Source organism: Canis lupus, chromosome 2, assembly GCF_048164855.1.
Source record: "Canis lupus baileyi chromosome 2, mCanLup2.hap1, whole genome shotgun sequence".
Classification (NCBI taxonomy): Eukaryota; Metazoa; Chordata; class Mammalia; order Carnivora; family Canidae; genus Canis; species Canis lupus.
The window spans coordinates 55,719,928-55,741,350 of NC_132839.1; the positions used below are offsets into that span (position 1 = coordinate 55,719,928).

The 21,423-nt window shown below is 41.0% G+C and overlaps 1 protein-coding gene and 1 long non-coding RNA gene across 8 annotated transcripts in view; one reads left to right on the forward strand and one right to left on the reverse strand.

The window, feature by feature from the left end:
* Positions 1-21,423, forward strand: part of PDE8A (phosphodiesterase 8A) — a 157,241-nt gene that overhangs the window by 37,893 nt on the left and 97,925 nt on the right. The window lies entirely within an intron of this gene.
* On the reverse strand, positions 596-13,732 carry LOC140618474 (uncharacterized). Its single transcript, XR_012018605.1, has 2 exons — positions 8,862-13,732; positions 596-8,495 (listed from the first exon to the last, which is right to left on the reverse strand). It is a non-coding gene; the product is annotated as an uncharacterized lncRNA (long non-coding RNA).

Sequence of the window (21,423 nt, forward strand, 5' to 3'; positions counted from 1 at the left end):
ATCAGGACCTGAGCCAAAACAAGAGTTGGAAGCCCAACCAACTGCACCATCCAGGTGGCCCAAGAAAACTTATTTTTTATTATAGGATCCAATCCAAGATCACACATGTAGTTGTCATGTCTCTTTAGTTTTTCATCAGAGAACATCCCTTGATGTTGATCTATTGGGATCTAGACATTTTTGGAAGAATACAGGCCAGTTATTTGTAGAATTTTCCTTATTTTAGGTTTGTCTGCTGTTTCCCCATGATAGATTCAGATCATGCGTTTTTGGCAGGAATACTATAGACGTGATGTTGGAGCCTTCTCAGTGCATATTAGAAGACACATTGTGTCCCTTTTTCTATTCCTGGTGCTGTTCATTGGTATTCCTTGTTTAAGATGGTGTCTTGTGGGTTTCCTCAGTATTTTTCCCTCTGAAATCAAAGAATATCTTGCAGGCAGATATTTTGAAGCTATGTAAATAGACTTTTTCTCATTAAACTTTCACCAACTAGTTTTATCATCCATTGATGATTTTTGCCTGAAATGTTATTACCATGATGGTTACCAAATGGTGAGTTTTAAATCCTGGCTAACATGTTTTGACGTGCTAGTTTGTTGTTTAGCAACTTGCAGTCAGCCTCGGGTCTTTTAATGGAGATACACAGTGGGGTTATGGCATAGAGCAGCTGTGCTCTACCATCAGTCCAAACACGTGTGGGTGGATCATATTTCTCCTTAGAGAAGACCCGGTTGGGTCCAGGTCTCACCCCTTCTGTGGTTTGGGCACCTGGCTGCCTCTGGCTGTCTGCTGTCCTCTCAGCTCCAGCAGTATTCCACAGCCTAGCAGCAACACCTGGGTATTGGGAGTGGTTTTGCGTGATGTTTGTGGCACAGATCATAGCGTATCAACTAAAACAAATCACCTGAGGTTGTTTTTTTTTTTTTTTCAAAGGGTCTGTGGAATGCTAGCATGTCATAGATTTCCATCTCATGGGGTCCAGGGAAGATTTGTTCATTTTGTTAAACGGAAGATAGATGAGCACGTTTACATGCTAAAGGGTAAGAGTCCATAGAGGAGAGATTACCGATTAGGACAGAGGAGACTATTGTTGGGATCCTTGAAGTAGACTTAGGTGGTAGGATTAGCTGTGGGCAAGAGGAAGGACATTTCTTTTAGGAAGACATTGAAAGAAAGGAAGTGTACATGAAAATGAATGCTACCATTTTTGCAGGTTAAGACTAGGCCTAAATTTTAAGGAGTTAATTGTTGCTAGGTTGCCTTATTTTTCTTTTTGAAATAGAAGTGAGGTCATATTCTAAGAGTGAGAGATCACGAACCTTGAAGACATCATTGATAGGGAAAGAGTTGTTGGGGGAGATAAGAGCTATCTGGGGCCTATAGAAAGCTTTCTAAGCAGCTAGGGGCAGAGACCATGCGTGATTGGTGGTCTCACTCTACAGAGCTGTGTGATTTTTCTCCAGTAGTGCCCAGCATCCCAGGTGTAGAAGCAGAGGGAATGAACAGTTGTGTTGATTAGAGCACATAATTTGCCCCACATTGTGTTAGCAAAGAAAGGGAGGTGGGAGAGCAGAAGATGGAATGAGAGGGTAGCATTTTGTCAGGAGAGGTGGTTTATACAGGATGGGAGAGGTGGTAAATTGAGAAGAAAGCACAATAGTGAACGAATTGGAAGTCAGAGTTCTAAGAAGAGGAGTAAAGGTCCCACTGAACTAGCAGGATGGGCATATTGGTCAGAGAGCAGGATATTGGAGTTGAACATTTCCATCATGGGACAGTTTTGGCTGCTGAGGGGCTGGAATGGAGTAAGGTGGAGGTGAAAATCACCGGGTTGTGACAGAACCTGTGGAAGTTGCTGGATGGGTCATTTACACGAGTGTTGACCACAGGTTGATGGTAGGACGGTGGTGGAGAGGAGATGACCGTGTTCCAGGTGTTTAGGGAGGTGCTGGAGTATTCAGAGAAGGAGGTGGAGGTGAGCAGGAATGAAGCATAATAGCAGCATGGTGTTTTGTCTGCCAAGAGATCAGGATGGCTGGATATGGAAGTATGCTGGAACTGGCTGTCTGCAAGCCTCCAAAAATGCCTTGAAGCTAGTGGAGAGAGGCATCTGCTCAGCTTTCCAAACAAAGGTTGGTCATCAGATCTTTGCTGGTTATTTCTCCTTCCTGTAGCCCCATTCCCTGCCTGGCTAACTCCTGCTAGCCCTTCAGGAATCTTTCTTGAACGCTGAGCTCTCCTCTAACTTAGGTAGCATGTCATACTGCCATTGTCTGTTTCTTGTTCTCTCCTCTAGACTATGACCTCCTCAATGGAGATAGAGACTGTATCCTTGCAACCCTGGCACAATGCCTGGCATATATTTGGGTGAACTTCCTATGCAGTTCAGAAGAGGGGTTTCTTGCTTAACAGAAGTCTTCTGAGCACACAGGAGCACTTAAATGCCTACAGAATGAAAGATGAGTAAACCAGGTATGGCAGCCTTTATGAAATTGCCACTTAGTAAGTGAATTTGGTCTGGTTTGTTATTTCTCTCCCTAATGGGTGACTTTTCCTTTGTCAGTTCATCTTGAATCTTTTTGTTAAGTCTCCCAGACCTTCCTTAGTTTGGCCTTCGCCAGATTCCCTGCAGAGGAACAGAATTGTTTCATAGTGACCGACTAATTTCTATGTAGGCCACAGTCCATCTGTTCATTCTGCTTAGGCTTGTTTTTGTTTTTGTTTTGTTAATTTCCCTTTTGCTTTTCTGTACAAGTGGTAGAAGAGGTAAAAAGAAACTTGTTCACATTCAGTTTTCTCCAGGTGCCAAGAATTTCTCAGCCTGTTTGTCCATGCATTTCATTCTTCTGTTGATTCTTACTGAGTACCTACATACCAGGCAACAGTTGGGACCCAGGCTCACTTCTCTGCTTCTGGTAGGTCTTATCCTGTTGCTTCCTGGCTTCAGTGTGCTGATGGGGCTGCAGCTGCTGTGGTGATTGTTAGTTGGTTTTTTGAACAGTGACTTTAGTCATGAATTGCCCTAAACACAGTTTTTCAGAAACTTTTAATGACTTGCATGCATTACACATTAAAGAATGCAGTGAAGAATAACACATCCAGGTTAAAAACAAAACAAAAAAAAATGAAACCAGGTTTATTTGGAGTAATAGTGAAACATTTTCTTTTAGGGGGAGACACTGCATAAATAAGTTAGTCTAGGGTCTTTGAGTGGCTTCTAGTTCTTTCTGCTTGATCTCTTCTTCCACCATCTCAAGCTCAGAGGTATTTGTTTTTGCTTTTGTGGGCACTGAGAATATAATAGAAATATGCTTTTCATATCCCAAGGCCATAAGTGCTTGAAGTCAACTGAATTCTGACTTGAGAGTTCCCCAAGGCCCCATTCCCATTTCCTCTCTGATCTGGACCTTTTCTTTCAAGGGGTATTCCCTTGAGGCGAGGTCCATGAGATGAGCTCCTTGCATGTGGAACACTTGCTCAGAGAGCTTCTCTTCCTTTTGGGAAGTTTCCTTAATGCTCCCACTCCCAGGCTGCCCTTCCTGGAAGTCCTGTCCTTGTCGTGAATTTCCTGGGTTTTTTTCCCCTGGGACCAGTACTATAATATTAACCTAACTAGTGACATTTAAAGAAAGAAACCAAGAGCCCATTTAATCAATTAAAGTTCTCTGGCCCAGCCCTGCTGGACACTCTCCTTCCACCAAAAATGCTTCTTACTCTCCCTGCCTTTTTTTTTTTTTTTTTTTAAAGAATCTGCTAATCCTTAACAGATTAATCTGAGTTTATATTTAGATGAAAGTTATCCATTAACAGAAAAGCTTGAAACTGTAGATAGGCTTGACAGTGTTGAAAGTGGATAGATGTAAGTAAGTGGCCTTTAGATCAAAAATGTTTTATAGGGACCTTAAGTATTTGTTTTGGCATATAGTTAGCAGGGACATTGGACCATCCTTAGGGGGTTAGGATCACCTTGAGACTCAGACCAAAACAATATGACCTTCCTGTGCTTCAGTGTTTGGCCCCCATGAATCTCAAGTCCTTTTGATGCTGGCTTATTCATATGGGGCCCAAACCCCACTTCCTTTATTACCCTATGCAACCCATCCCATCCATTCCCAGTTACAACCTGAGTATGCAGACTCAGGGAGAACATTACAGGGTTGAATGCCAAGCTTCACATACCGAATTAGTGTCCTCTGAACTAGTGTTTGTCAAACTCCCTACTAATGGATCGTGGCATCAGTTTTGCAGGTTATGTCTGTCTGGCATTGTCATTCCAGTTGTTACTGCTGTGTTATAGACCACCTCAAACTTAGTGGCATTAAACTAGAGACATTTTATTATGCTCCTGGATTCTGGCCCAGGAATTTGGACAGGGTCTGGTAGGGAGTGGCTTGCCTCTGGTCTGTAATATCTGGGGCCTCAGATGGGAGGGGATGATTCCAGTGGCTGTGAATTAGACTCATTCTGAGGCTGCTTCACTCACATGTCTGGTCCTTGGGCCTGCAGTGCCTCCAAAGCTGGTGGGATCAGCTGGGGCTTTTGACCCAAGTGCCTGTAGGCTTGGACTTCACATAGCATGGTTGCTGGGTTCCTACAGGGAAGTAAGTGTCTGGGGAGTGAGTGTTCTCACTTGGTTGAAGCAGCCATGAGTCTGTCCAGGTTCAAAGGAAGGGGATCCAGATCCCCACCTCTCAATGGAAGGAGGTCCAAAACACCTGCGGCTGCCTTAAAAACTACTATTGGTTATTTTATTTTTATGTATTTTTAAAGCTATTGTTTTTTTGTTATTGTTAAAGATTTTATTTATTTATTTTGAGAGAGAGGGCATGCATGAGCAGGGGAGAGGGGCAGAGGGAGAGAAATCTAAAGCTGACCCCACGCTGAGCATGGAGCTCCAGGTGGGGCTTGATTCTATGACCCTGAGATCATGATCTGAGCTGAAATCAAGAGTCAGTAGCTCAATCAGCTGAGCACCCAGGCATCCCACTATCAGTTATTTTAAAATGAGATGGAATATAAAGTAACAGTGGCTCATGTGGTAAGAATGTCAAACTTGTATTTCGGTTTGTTTGGGATATATGTATATTCTGGTTCATGATGTAACTTTTTTTTTCTTACTAGGGACTACAAAATGTATTTTTAAAATACTATTTAAATGCAGTAACATCTAACTTTGATTTATGAACACCAAATTTTATCTTTTAATACTTCAATGAATAGGTTATTATGATGTGGTTCTTAGTCACTTATAAAGATGAAAACCTAAGGAATTGTCATTTGCTTGTAAGGACAAAATGCCTCTTTTTTGGATCTGCTTTATCATTGCACATCAAGAGACACCCCCCACTCCCACCCCCAAGGCTCAATTGGAGTTACCACACTTCAGAAGAGGCTTCAGAAGTGGTCAGGTCTGGCAGCCAGAACGCCCTCAGGTTTCCGTTTAATCTTTGCCTATCGGTTTCCCTAACAAGTTGCAAACAGATGTGAAATGAAAAGAGCATACTTCTCTTTGCAGATGATCAGGAAATATTTAAGGATCTGGAGGCTGAAGAATGAGCCACAGCAGAGAGAAAGCTAGCCATCTCTGAGGAAGGTGGTGTTTGAAGTAAAACAGTCTCAGGAGAGGTGTCCCACATCAGTATTGAAACCAAAATGAAAAATTGAGATTGGGGTTTGCTAAAATGATCTGCCCTCTTCTCTTTCCTCCCTGTAGTTATTTCTACCCTTTCAAAGAAATGTGTAGAGATGACTAAGCAGTGGCATTCACTGTCATCTTATAAAACATTGTATCCCACAGCACCTTTTGTGGAATAGTGTCATAAAAAGACTGAAGTTTTACTCACATATCTTAGAAAATTTACATAATTCCATGTTTTTATTTCTTAATTTGAAAATTATACATGTTCACTCTAGAAAACACAAATAAGCAAAAGTAAAATAAAAATTATCTGCTATTTTACGCTTAGAGGAAATCACTGATTTTTGTTTGATCTTTCCTGTCATTTTTCTGAGGATATATCTATACATTAAACAACAACAACAAATGGTGGGCTTTTACATAAAGTACATTTTTCTGAAATCTGCTTTTAAAATTGACATTCCATGTCAATTACCATATTGCACTACTGGAAACACTTCATGCTATTATATTTTATGGGGGTAGTATTTAACCACTTGCTGACATTTGTCTGTTATAAATAATGTTGTGGTGAACATCCATACAACTAAATCTTCTTATTCCCACAACGTGAGAATTCTTATATTGTTCCTAAGTTAATAACATTTTTTTGAGTATGTAATATATGCAAGTGCTACAAAATAGCATGATTTTTCTTTAGATGTACATGTAAATTGAACTGCTGAATCAACGTGAATGTTTAAAAAATTGTATCTGGCCGGCTAAATTGTCCTTTACAAATGTACCAGTTTATACTACTCCCGGAAGTGTTATCTGTTCCTACTGTTTGACAGTGTGACAGGGTAAAAGCTCATTCCTTGTTTGCTTTTAATTGTGTGACTTATTTGGGTTGTAACCTCCTTTTAGCCTCTTTGCCTTAAAAACCTGCCTCTGCCTTTCAAAGCCCATCTCAGATCCCATCTCCTACCTGATCCTCCCTTACACCTGCCAGCACAGCAGAGGCTTCCCTTCTACTGTCTTGGGGATTTGCTTCGTCCTTTTCAATCAACTGTAGTTATCATGAGAGCATTAAGCACAATCTTATTTTTAATCTTCTTTTGCATGCGGCTTATTTCAGTGCACATCCTTAGGACTTGTAAATACAGAGTTAAATTTAGTCCACAAAAAAGGACTGATGATGGCAAAAAGTAGTCTTTGAGGAGAGGGATGTAAGGAATAAAAAAAAATACTCATCAAACTGACGACCATGCAGAAGTCTCCGGAGAGCATATAATTTTGGCAATTCGTTTAGGCAGCCCAGCCTTGAAATTTTTTGTTAATAATAACTGACATATTTTGTCACTTTTCTTATTTTAACCATAGGTAGTAGGATCCCCTCCAGCCAGAATTTTTTAATGACCCAAGTTTCCATTAAAAGTTATTTTCTCAAATTAATGTTGGCTATAGTCAGAAACTGACATTTCCTATTTTTACTGTCTTTCCCTTCTTCTATAATGTATTTGCTTCAGACTCCATCAGAGCTATTCTGGCCTCATGGATCTTTTTTTCTTTTTTCTTTTTTTTAATTTAAACTTTGGAGCATCATTCACAAATTAGCAGAGATAATTTTTTTTTAACCAAAGGTCCTTTTCTGGACTTATTCTTTACATTTTGCCTTCTATCCTTCATCTTCTCCCAAATATACAGCATTTTATTTCCATTTATTTCTTTTTTTCCTCCACTCGAATTGTTCTGGTGATGCTGAGTAAAATTATGAGAAGGTACAATGGTAAAACAGTCTGTAAAATTGGTGATAGAAACATTTTTCTCTTGCCAGACTTGGCTTCACAGGATCCCTGCCAGGCCTGAGCCCAGGGCCTTTCTTTGAAGCTGCACAGGCCGTCTTAATGCATCCCTGAGTGCTGGGCTGTATCAGGTATGGCCTTCCAGCTGCAGCCAACAGCCTCCACAGCTGGAATCTGCTTTCCCCACACAGGTCTGGAGGAGAGGGGTACCAGGTGACCAAGTCCGAAGCCCTGGGTCAGCCACCTGTTGCCTTCACATGCAAGGCAGCAGCCCTGGCCTCAGTGTCTCACCCGAGGTGGTCTAGGGGAGGAAGAGGTTTGCCCCAAGCCCCCCACCCCGGCTGCGTCCCCTGGGGTCCCAGGGCTGGGGGTCTGCATGCCGTGTTCCCCTCACACAGGGCTGTGTCCCCACCCTCCCCCAGCCCTGCTGCTGCCAGGGCAGAGGTGGAAAAGGACGAGGCTGTGGGAGAACTCAGCCTGCAGGCTGGCACTGGTGTAGTTCCCTCTCCCGCTGAGCTCGTGCCCCTGTGACCTCCAAGGACCCGCTTTCATTCTGCTCCTTGGAGTCCTCACCACCTTTTCTTCTCTCCTCTCTCACCTGGTGGCCTAGAGTTGGCTGAGGATGGCTGTGTGGACTCCACCTGAGGCCTGTCATCCTGTGGATGATCTTCAGGGCCTCGTGGTGTCTGGCCCAGGGGCCTCGCAGTATCCTTCCTGGCCACCGTGTCCCCGAGCCAGCCTGGGTTCCTTCTGTGGCCAGAGCCACACACTCCGGTGCTGGCCCTGATCAGATCTGCCTGTGGAATCCATCTACGGTTTTCACCTGGTAGTTGTGCCCGGGCACGAGTGCTCACCTAACTGCAGCGCTGCTGGTTGCTCGGGCCTCTGCCATCTGATCTTAGTCCCTCTGCTGCCTCCTCTGCTATGGAATCTTCCATCTCAATCCCACTTAGCCATTGAGTGTTCCTGAATGCCCCTTGCCCCCTTCTTACCTGGCACAGCCCTGCATTTCCTTCCAGACTCGTTTCAGCAGGTGTCCCTCTTCTGAAAACTGGTGACCACCCCCACACCTGCCGGGTGGAGTTAATCAGTCACTTCGCACTCACACTCTGTACAAGCATTTGTTGTTAAACATTCACAAAGTGTTGTAATTATTTGTTTATATTTTTCTATCCTTCTATATTTAGCATCTGGGAGATAGGATCCATATTTTTATTTCTAGAACTTCAGCATTTGGTATACATTTAGTGCCTAAAAAGTACCCCTTAAATATTTGTTGAAGTGAAGGAATGGATGACAATTTCATATCCATACCTGCCAATTGGATAGCTACCTCATGTCTTCCTTGCAAAAGGAAATCTATGTATATTAGAAGATTATAAATGATAACATATTATTACCTACACCTGAACATGATAGTGCATTACAGTTCTTACCTGGAGACTATAATGAGGCTCAGTGTGAAGTGTCTCCCCAAAGGCCATATATTGAGAGGCAGAGCTGGGGCTAGACTTCTATCTTTGTGTCTCACGTATCTTGTCTTCCAGTTTCTGTAACACAGTTTTGCCAGATGGATGAGAAGAGGGTTATAATTAGCCCCATCCATGTGGCTGTCCGAGATTCTGCGTCAGCCTTCCTCTTCTGTTGCTTCTGCTCACACAGACCTTTCTGTGCGTCTCCACTTGTCCAGGTCCTGCCTGCCTTTCCAGACCCAGCCTGATTCCTGCCTTTCTGCCTGTCTTGGTCAAAATCACTGTCCCTTTTTCTGAGTTTCCATAGCTGTTAAGCATACGAGGCAGTATAGTGCAGAGACAAGCATGGGCCTTAGGGGTCTAGATACCCACATCCTCACTTCCTAGTGATGTCACTGACCAGTAGGTTAACCTTGCTGAGCTTCTGTTTCCCAATTATGAATGATAACAGTTCCTACTTTATAGGACTGATGGAAAGTTTAGATGCTGTTTTAGTACATAGGAAACATCCAAATGCTACATGCTACTGTTGTTGGTAATGGCTTGATTACTATGAATAAATCACTGGTTTCTGGCCTTCTCTTGTGCACTTCTTCTCGTGCCTGACTGCTTATTGAATCCATTGTTAAGCCAGTTTTATAGGGGGCATATCCTAACTTAAGGGCTATATTCAAACATTTGTTGGAATGTTTTTGTGAATAACATTCACTTATAGCCTGTTCCGTGGCACATGCCAGTACATAGCCATCTGGAGGTTTGCTCATTTGTGTAGGGGATATTTCATTGAAAAAGTTGTTTCTGTGTCTGCTGAGAGAAAGAACAGAATGTTTTCTATCTTCACAGCTACAACCACCTTTGAGTTTCAGTGTTTGTGTAGTTCTAAGTCTCTATTAATTAAGGAAATAGATTAGAAAAGACAGTTTAGTGAAAACTCATATACTGCAGGCAATTTGCACATGGTCCCTTGTTTGATGCCCTAGTACAAGCTCACCTCTAGTTATAAGAGGAGCAGTCTGTAATTCTCCTCACTGTCTTCCTGATTTAATAACCTGTAGAGATTGTTCGTCCTTAGTATAAGACTTGTTTGGATTTTCTCTGTCTTGTAAATGAGAAACCAGGAAAATACAGTGTATTTATTATACAGGGAACAAAGGTCATGGAAAACGTAACTTTTCAAGAGAACCCTTAGTTACCTAGTTTTTACAGACCTAGGCCTGCTTGTTTTATTTCTAAAGGCCTGTGGAATAAACCCCTCATTTTCTCTGATTTACAAGGAAACGTTTTAAAATGTGGAAAATTTGATCTTGAGGGGGCATGACTTCTGGTTTATGGGATTGTTTATTTTAAAGTTTAAACACTACAGTGCCTCATGATACTCTTAGTTAAAAGGAAGTTCATTGTGAATATAATGTCGCTATTAAAATTATATTTTAGATCTGTATTTCCAAGAAAATACTCAGTTTTAAGTGGGGGGGGGAAGCACAGGATAAGGTAGATTTATATGTATCAGGATATGTGTGTCTATGTTAACAGGGATTTTTTTTTAGACTGATGAGATTTCAGGTAAAACCTTTTTATTTTATTTTTTCTCTGTACCCTTTCTGTATTGTCTGGATTTTGGAGTGCCATGTGTTACTTTATAATCAAAGAAATTATAAAGCTATTTTCTTTTTGGAGGGAAAAAAAGTAGAACTTAAGATTTGAACATGCTAAAGTCCTCCTTTCTCTCTCCTTTCCTGGAATCATCCCTGGAAACTAGGAGAAGAAGAAACAGAAATAAAGACACTGTCTTTGAAGAAATCAGATGTGTGGTACCCCAAGCCAGAAAAGGAATGGAAAGAGTCTTTGAAAGATTGACCAGGAGTGTAAGAGGAAGTGAACAGAAGACACAGCCATAGATCTAAGGAAAAGGAAAAAATAAAAAAAACAGCGTGTAGCAAATAACGTTTTCCAAGATGAGAAATACACCATGGGTTTCAAAGCCAAAATGTTTTGTTTGAATGGAAAGGTGTACACAGGCTGGTGGCAGAAACTGCACCAGATCCAGTTTGATTTTAAGGTACAGAGGAGGTTGGAGATTGAATGAGGATTTACACAAGTAACGTATGTAGGGAGCAGCCTGATCTGTGATGGTGGGAAGGAGAGTGCTAAGGCCCTGCAGCTGCCTGTCCCTTTTGGTTAGGGACAGAGAGAAGCTAAAGAACACCTTCCCACACCTTATATGCACATATATACAGTCCTGCCAGAAAAAGAAAGCAGTCTCCTATTCCCCTGAATATGGCTCCAGCCATCCTTCCAGATGAATCTTCAAGTAACTGGTCTAGGAAAAACTGCCTTCAAGAATGAATGAGTGATCAAAGAATGGACCAGTTTAGGGCCTAGTCAAACATAATTACAAGAAAAAATGATAAAGGAAACATGAAAAAAAAAAACGGTGAATAACACTCACTAGAAAAACACTGACACAGAACAAATGAAAATTATGACTAAATATTTCACAAATTGAAAAAAAGTCAATCCACCTATACAAAGAACTAGAGCACAAAAAAAGAAATACAGAAGCTCAGGGAAGAACTGACAAGCCAATAGGAAAAGAAACTTGAGTCCAGGAAAGACAGTGAAGGAAAAGAAGAAGAAAACCATCAAAGACAGGGAGGCAATGTTGAAAGTGATGTAAGACAGCAATATAGAAAACAGGAATGGAGTAGGTGAGCTAAGTGAAATAGAAATGGTGACGAAGAGTTAGTGAATGGCAGATGCAAATGAAGGGTACAAAAATTGCCTGAGGCAGGGAACAGAAATGTGAAGGGCTTTTTTTGTTGTTGATATTTTTTTAATTTGAGAAAGAGAGAGCCCAGGCATAAATTGGGGGAGGGGCAGAGGGAGAGGGAGAAGCAGACTCCCCACTGAGCAGGGAACCCGATGACGCAGGGGCTCGATCCCAGGACCCTAGGATCATGACCTGAGCTGAGGGCAGACGCTTAACTGACTGAGCCACCCAGGCGCCCCTTGCTGATGATTTTTAAAAGGTTTATTTATTTTAGAGAGAGTGTTGGGGGGAGGGTTGGGGAGAGGCAGAAGGAGAGGGAGAGAGAATTTCAAGTAGACTCCCTACTGAGCAGGGTGACTGGGGGAGGGGGGCAGCTTTATCTCAGGACCCTGAGATCATGACCTGAGCTGAAATCAGGAGTAGGCCGCTTAACCAACTGAGCCACTCGGGTGCCCAGAAATGTGACGTTTGGGGCTGCAAATGTAAAGAATTATTTGGGCAGCTAGGCCGAAAGATCAACTCATTTGTGAGAGGGGAGATTGTGGCTGCTTCATCTCCTCATCAACACGAGGGAACACTGACAGAATCCTTCAGAAGAGTGAGTATGATTTTATATTCAGGGATTTTATATTCAGCAAAATTGTTTAAAAAAAAAAAGACGAGTTTTTTAACAGAAGATATTGAGAAGATTGTTCCCACGAATCCTTCCTGAGGAATCTAGTCAAAAATAAACTTCAGTCCCTCAAAAGATCACTAGAGAAACTACAGCAAAAGAACTGGTGATGAGCACAGAGTCTGTTTAATTGTAGGTTATTAAAACAAATATGAAGAGTAGTGCAATAGAACAGAATGTAAAGGTTATGTAACCTGACAGTGGGAAATTATCTAACCAGCTAGATTTGGGTGGTAAGTAAAAATATTCTTCCCTTATCTTTAATAGCTAGGATTCAAAGAGCATCATTTAGAACTAACAGATAAGCTAATAGAGGTGTAAGTATATTTAGGAGTACAAAGCTAGACAGGAAAAGAGGATATAATCGGCTAAACTAGTGTTGTGGAGGGATGGTGTGGGAGAAGAAAATACCTTAATCCCATCATTCCTTATAGGGAATTAAGTAGAAATTACCAAAGGAAAGGTTTATAAATATTAATAAAAGTAACCACTAGATAAAAATATAAACCATCTTAAATATCAAAATACACCAAAGGAAAACAGTCATTTAAAAGAGCAACAGGGCAGCCCCAGTGCCTTAGCCGTTTAGCGCCGCCTTCAGCCCGGGCGTGATCCTGGAGACCCGGGATCGAGTCCCATGTCAGGCTCCCTGCATGGAGCCTGCTTCTCCCTCTGCCTGTGTCTCTGCCTCTCTCTCTCTGTCTCTCATGAATGAATGAATGAATGAATGAATGAATGAATGAATAAATTAAATAAATAAATCTTTAAAAAAAGGCAAGAAAAATAATTGATAGAACTAAGGTCAATATCTGTTCTATCAATAAATATAAATGGGAATTGGAGGTCACAAGATGGCATCCAGAAGCTTGGTCATCAGGAAGTCAAACCACTTATTCCACTAATACAGGTCCCTATAACAGAAGAGGCAACTTAATGTTCAAGAGCATTGAAGTCACAGAAATACTATCTCACTTCTGGATATTCACTTTATACTATTTGTTTCCACTCAGCCAGCTACAATGAAGTGTTGGTTTAAGGTGATTATCTTCCTTCCTTTGAAGAAATTAAAAATCCCAAACTAATGAGTGAAATTTTAAAAAAGAAAAGGCTACATTGTTACTTAACTTGAATACTATGTGGGAGGTTTTGGTGAAGTTCTTTTTTTTTTTTTGGTGGTGAAGTCCTTACAACCTACCACTGGGCTGGGGTGCCTGGATGGCTCATGGCTCAGCTGGTTGAGCATCTGACTCTTGCTTTCAGCTTCTGTCATGGTGTTGGGGTCCACACTCAATGCTGAGTCAGCTGGAGATTCTTTCTTTCTCCCTCTGCCCCTCCCCCTGCTTGTGTATACTCTCTCACTCTCAAAACCTTAAAAAAAAAAAACCTTAAAAAAAAAAAGCTATCACTGAGGACCAGGAAAATATGATATTTTGTTTTTGGAAGCTCCTGAAACATAAACAGGCTCTCATCCTGAAGTGTTAAAATATTTAGTCCTTTCATGTGTGTGCAGTGGCATTCTTTGTTTCACCAGCAGAACCAAAGCCTTATTTACTATTTAATCCATGGTTTCATAAAAATTAATGTGTGTATATAACAGATGGCAGTGTACATGAGGATTCTAGTTTAAATGGCATTTAGCAGTCTTTAATACCACCCTCCCAAATCTTCAACTTGACTCTCCAAGGTTGAAAACTCAACAATGCTGAAAGTAGGCCTAGTAGACTACTTAGTACTAGAGTTCATAGAACTGGCTGAGGGTGCTGGATTGAACAACAAACATGCAATGCAGGAGGAATATCAGCCCTGCCAACTTGCAAGAAGATCGGAAGATCTGTTACTTTCCTCATGGTCTACCTCCTGTTCACCTTGGTGGCCACCCAGATTCCTCTGCTTTTCACAGCAGTCCTTTTCTTCCTCCTGCTTCCCATTGGCTCTTCATTCTGTATCCATTCAGAGACTCCTGCTCTTGATACACATCTGAACAGTGAATGAGGATGCTTTCTTCAAAATTGCCTGTAAGTAAAATGGAGGCTCAGACAGGAAGCACCCCAGACATTAGAGGACAAAGGGCTCATGTCATCCACACAGAGCCACTTCACCTGAAAGCACAGTGGACTTGAACGTGAATATACCAACCTTCCCTCCCACTAAGCAACTCAGAGCAGAGCTGTGAGCACAACTTGGCTTTGGGCAGATGCCAGATCTAGGTAGAATGTTGATATAGGGTCATTCTCAAAGGCTTCCTGCTAAGATGTTAGCTGACCAGGCTGAGGGGACCCCTGCACTAAAGGCTGTGCCGTATGCACTGTAAGGGAGGATTGGGGAAAACCAGCTGGAAGAGAGGCACTGCCCATCTAAAGCAGTTGCAGGGCTAAGGACACAGAAGGAGAATCTCCAAAGAACCCACGAAAATGTTCTGAAAGAGAAAAGCTTTAAAAATCCATCAGCCTCCAACAGTGAGAGATCATGTAATGGTTCCAGGCAAGTGAGAACTTACTTCTCTCTGGCCCTTTCCTACGCTCCCTGCCTCAAACAGCAGCTAGCAAGTGGGGGAGGAAGTGAGGGAGAGAGAGGCAGCCACCCCCCTTTCTCCAGAGGCATGCTGCCCCTGCAACCAGCCCTTGCTGGTGGAGAGAAGTCTTCAGATGAAAACTGAAGTGCTGTTAAGATATTGGACAAATTGCTTTCTTTTTAAAGTAAACGCTTTTTGAAAGTTAATGCAGAAATCCTAAGTGTACAACTTGATGAATTCTTGTAAATGTAACCAGCACACAGATCCTGGAAAATAGAACATTCCAGGACCCTATAAGGCCTTCTTGTGTTCTCTCTGCCACCCCCTACCCCCCACAAACATTACTATAGTTTTGCCTAATTTGATCTCTATGTAAATGAAGTAGATTAATCATTTTAATGACTTAATTAAAGCTGTTTGTGTGACTTAAAGAGTGTACCAGGTTGAATAGTGTCCTCCAAAAATTAATGTCTCTTGGAACCTCAGAATGGGACCTTATTTGGAAATAGTCTTTGCAGATGGAATCCGTTCAGATGAGGTCATACTGGATTAGGCTGGGCCCTTGATCCAATGACGAGCGTCCTTCTAAGAAGTCCATGTGACAACAGGCAGAATTTGGGGTGATGCAGCTGCAAGCCAAGGACTGCCGGAGATTTCTGGCAACCATCAGGAGCTAGGAGAGAGTATGAAGCAGCTAGGAGAGCTGCTTTCTCCCTCAGAGCCTCTGGAATGAATCAGCCCGCCTCCACCTTGATTTTGGACCTTTAGTCTCCTGAACTGTGAGGAAATAACTTTGTGTGTTTTAAGCCACCTGGGTTGTGGTCATTTGTTATGGCAGCCTTCAGAAACTAACAAAATGCAATTCTGGGGGCTTTGTGTTGAGAAAGAATGGACAGAAATTTTATGACATTTGTCTTAAGCATGGAGGAAGTGCTATTTCCATTAAACAGGTTTAAAGTGGGAAAATGACTTAAAAATCACTTTTTTTTGGTTACCCTGCAAGAAGAGTCCTGCATATTCAACCTTCCAATTATGGAAGGAAACTGTTGGCTTACTAGAATATCAGAATCTTATGTGTACAACAGGGCAATGGAGGCAAAACCTTGCCCAGATTTATTTCATGCACTGTCATTTACTACCAAGCTCCCTTTACTGAGTCAGATGTCCCCAAGCACATAAACCTCTGGGAGTGGATTCTGCTGGGAAGCGCTTCAGTGATTCTTCTTTTTTTTTTTTTTTAATAATAATAAATTTATTTTTTATTGGTGTTCAATTTACCAACATACAGAATAACACCCAGTGGTCATCCCGTCAAGTGCCCCCCTCAGTGCCCGTCACCCATTCACCCCCACCCCCCACCCTCCTCCCCTTCCACCACCCCTAGTTCGTTTCCCAGAGTTAGGAGTCTTTACGTTCTGTCTCCCTTTCTGATATTTCCCACACATTTCTCCCTTCCCTTCTGTTCCCTTTCACTATTATTTATATTCCCCAAATGAATGAGAACATATAATGTTTGTCCTTCTCCGATTGACTTATTTCACTCAGCATAATACCCTCCAGTTCCATCCACGTCGAAGCAAATGGTGGGTATTTGTCATTTCTAATGGCTGAGTAATATTCCATTGTATACATAAACCACATCTTTATCCATTCATCTTTCGATGGACACCGAGGCTTCAGTGATTCTTTATGGGGGCCCTGTCCTTAGACCCACCGCAGTTCAGATGCCCCCAAGTGATTGCCCTACCTCAGAGTCAATAGAGCTAATCAAAGCTTAGAGGTGATAAACACAAAACTACATATTCAGACTTCTTGTTGCCCCTGCTACCAGTCTTTCTTCAGGCATATGATTTGGTAGATTCAGCTAGCTCTGCAGACCAGCCCTGCACCATCGTTCTCTTGAGGGGTTTTCAGTGTGCTGGGAATCTGTGTGTCCCGGAAACTATTTAGGGGAAATTAACATGTAATAAGTGAAACCAGCCACTTGCAGAAGTGGTCTGCCCTCATTTCATTTTCTGAGTGTAATTAGAATTTCATGTTTTAGATTTATTTCTTATTACTACTGTGTATGTTTGAGAGTTTTTCCATTCTAATAAGTCTTTTTATTGGGAAAATTTCTTACACTATTAAATCAGCATGATATTGAAGTTTCCTTTAGCTTAATATGTAAAGACATTTTGAGGGTATATAGATATACATCCAAAATGTATTAATCTTTACATTTTTTGCTTTTATTTGTTATTTGTCATACAGATTTTTCTACAAAATCACATGGTCATAGCCTGACATTTTTATATGAAAATTGTGTCTTTGGTTGAACTAGAAGGCTCGCTTCCTGTTTTTTGTGCATCATGCTTTATTTTCAGGTTCAGTTATGTATGCTCAAAACCAATACTGTTTTTCACTTCTAGTTATATGTTATAATTTAAATGGAAAACAGGTTTTTTTAAAAAGGAGGTCAGGCACTTTCTATGATAGCTAAAGAAAATGTGGTTGAAAACAGCAATTGATGTAGGGTGCTAAAATGTTCAGAGAGGCAACAAAGCAAGAAGCTAATCAAACAACTTTGAAAAATTTGGCTTATTGAGAATATACTCAACTGTAACAAAATTAAAGATTATATCATTTCTGTGGAGACCTTTGAGAATGAATTAGAATATCCATTTGGCTGGAGAGGATTTCACAGTGAATTAGAAAAAGAACAGAATGATTTATAATATAAGCCAATCAGGAAATGTAGTCATTCTTCATTTTACTCTATCATGTGGGATTTGTTTATTCTTTCTTCTTGGATATTTCCTTTAGGAACATTTATTATCAAAACATGAGGAAATGTTGGGGATTTCAATTATTCAGTAGTTACTAAGCACTGCATTTGTTTAGGTTCCAATTTTATGAAAGTGAATAGAACTCAAGCTCAGCCTAGCAGAGGAAGTAAGGGAATGAAATTCCACTGTGATGAAAATAAGCCCAGGATAACTTTGGGAACACATAGGCTTGGCCCCTCGTCCAGATGGAGGTTGGGGCCACAGGCATAGCATGTTTGTTTGAGTTTTGAAATATGAGGAAGAATTAGGGGAGAAGAGGAAGAAAGCAGGACTGTGCCATGCTCAGTGAGCCACAAGAATGGCATAGTAGTAAGAGACTCAGGCTCTCAGGAGGTCCTGAGTTGTTAGGGCCGTTGAAGCTTAGGCTTCAAACACTATAAGAACCTTGAATGCCACGTCAGAGTCCAGGCTTTGTCCAGGGCAGTGTGATCCCCTGAAGGATTTTATATGTACTCGATTTATGTATCATTCCACTTCCTTTTGAAACTTAACATTCTGATGTTTTTGTGACTTTGGATTAATAATTGCAAGTGTTCCTCTCTCTCCCCACCCCCCACAGTCTACAGTTTATCTGTTGAATTCAGGTAGTAGTGACAGAAGGTAGACAGAATTGACTTTCGTCTTGTTGTTTAGTTAATAATACAAGAGAATGGTTAAGTGTAATAGTTGTGAAGTGAGCAGAAAGATACTTTGAAATGTTTTATGTTCTTTATGGTCAGTATTTTTGTACATCCTGTAGAAAGATGTCATTCTCTATATATTTTCAGGCACTTGTGAAATTTTCGGGTGTCTGAATTCCTTTTTAGGACTTGTATGGATGTATTCTCATTATTATTACCGAAGTAAAGAGGAAATGATATCAGCAGATGTGCGGAGCTTTTATTCACACTGAATACACTATTCATTTAGACAAAAAGATCATTTCTCCATTCAAATCGGAATATTCTAATTTAAGGCCTAAATCAGTTGTGTCATAATCTCTATGGAAACAAAGCTTTCTACTGTGTAGTAGTTGCATAAGTAACTCATTTCCCCCTTGTAGATATACAAATTGTAGATGCGGATGCTGCTTTTTCCATTTTCTCTCAAGAACTCTTAAAATAGAAGAGACTTTAGCCAGTGACATTTGTTTATATGTTTTATAAAATTTAAAATGTTCAAATTTCCTGCTTACTTGAATTATTTTTTTTTAATTCTTTTTTTTTTTTTTTTGCTTACTTGCATTCTTACAAAATTGCTGGAATTTAACAATCACTGATAAGCTGCTTTCTTTTCCTAGTTGAATTCTGACTCAGAGGGCTGAATTACCCTGTCACTTCTTTTTTTTTTTTTAATAAATTATTTTTTTATTGGTGTTCAATTTACCAACATACAAAATAACACCCAGTGCTCATCCCGTCAAGTGCCCCCCTCAGTGCCCGTCACCCACTCACCCCCACCCCCCGCCCTCCTCCCCTTCCACCACCCCTAGTTCGTTTCCCAGAGTTAGGAGTCTTTATGTTCTGTCTCCCTTTCTGATATTTCCCACACATTTCTTCTCCCTTCCCTTATATTCCCTTTCACTATTATTTATATTCCCCAAATGAATGAGAACATATAATGTTTGTCCTTCTCCGATTGACTTATTTCACTCAGCATCATACCCTCCAGTTCCATCCACGTTGAAGCAAATGGTGGGTATTTGTCGTTTCTAATGGCTGAGTAATATTCCATTGTATACATAGACCACATCTTCTTTATCCATTCATCTTTCGATGGACACCGAGGCTCCTTCCACAGTTTGGCTATTGTGGCCATTGCTGCTAGAAACATCGGGGTGCAGGTGTCCCGGTGTTTCATTGCATCTGAATCTTTGGGGTAAATCCCCAACAGTGCAATTGCTGGGTCGTAGGGCAGGTCTATTTTTAACTCTTTGAGGAACCTCCACACAGTTTTCCAGAGTGGCTGCACCAGTTCACATTCCCACCAACAGTGTAAGAAGGTTCCCTTTTCTCCGCATCCTCTCCAACATTTGTTGTTTCCTGCCTTGTTAATTTTCCCCATTCTCACTGGTGTGAGGTGGTATCTGGTAGAGAACCCAGAAGTGGACCCTGAACTTTATGGTCAACTAATATTCGATAAAGGAGGAAAGACTATCCATTGGAAGAAAGACAGTCTCTTCAATAAATGTGCTGGGAAAATTGGACATCCACATGCAGAAGAATGAAACTAGACCACTCTCTTGCACCATACACAAAGATAAACTCAAAATGGATGAAAGATCTAAATGTGAGACAAGATTCCATCAAAATCCTAGAGGAGAACACAGGCAACACCCTTTTTGAACTTGGCCACAGTAACTTCTTGCAAGATACATCCTGAAGGCAAAAGAAACAAAAGCAAAAATGAACTATTGGGACTTCATCAAGATAAGAAGCTTTTGCACAGCAAAGGATGCAGTCAACAAAACTCAAAGACAACCTACAGAATGGGAGAAGATATTTGCAAATGACGTATCAGATAAAGGGCTAGTTTCCAAGATCTATAAAGAACTTCTTAAACTCAACAGCAAAGAAACAAACAATCCAATCATGAAATGGGCAAAAGACATGAAGAGAAATCTCACAGAGGAAGACATAGACATGGCCAACATGCACATGAGAAAATGCTCTGCATCACTTGCCATCAGGGAAATACAAACCCTGTCAGATCTTAACAGATTAGCATCACCTGGCTGTGCAAGGCTCCCTCTGGTTGGTCTCCTTACTTCTGGATCTTTAGGTGTTCTTTACATATCACGAGCCCTTTGTCAGTCATATGTTTTGCAAATACCTTCTCCCATTCTGTAGCTTATCTTTTCACTCCCTTAGTAGGGTCCTTTAATGAACAGAAGTTCTTAATTTTAAAATCTAATTTATTAGTCTTTTTATGTTTAAGAAATCCTTGCCTATCTCTGACGGTTCCTCACTTTTTTTTTTAGTTTGGTGGTCTTCATCTGATTCTCCTTTTCTCTCCCTGCCAACTGTACATAATCATTCTAATGTGTTTAATGTATGTTATTTCGTTTTTGTGTGGTATTGTAAAGTATGTATTTTTGAGGGCTTATGTATTTGTAATTTTGTAAATGGTATTATAGATCTCATGATTTTTTTTCTTTTTCACTTAGCATAAGTATTTAAGATTTATCATATTACTGGGGCACCTGTGTGGCTCAGTTGGTTAAGCGTCTGCCTTAGTGCAGGTTATGATCCCAGGGTCTTGGGATGGAGCCCCAGGTCAGACCAGGCCAGGGAGTCTGGTTGCCCCTCTGCCTCTTCCCTGCTTGTGCTCTCTCTCGTATCCTCAAATAAATAAAATCTTTTTTAAAAAGGATTCATCATATTACTCTTTCCCAGTTAGATATACCCATATTGTCTGCAGCTCTGCCGCTTCGAATAACCCTGGACAAACATTTTTGCATATAACCCCTTACAGATCTTTGTTAATAGATCTCAAATTCTCACTTCTGGGTCATAGGGTATGCAGGTACAGGCATTTTTGGCTTAACCTTGGTAATTAGTTCCTGAACAGCATGTGCCCTAAGTGAAATTTTCGACTTGGAGCCATTACTTACTCTTAAATGGGAAAATTTTATAATTCATCGTAAGTCAACTCAAAACCCCCAACCTGCTTCCTAAAGCATAACTGAAATTTACTAAAGCCATATACATAAATAACATTCTAGCACGTTAGGATGTAAAATGCTTAAAACATCACTTTCTAAT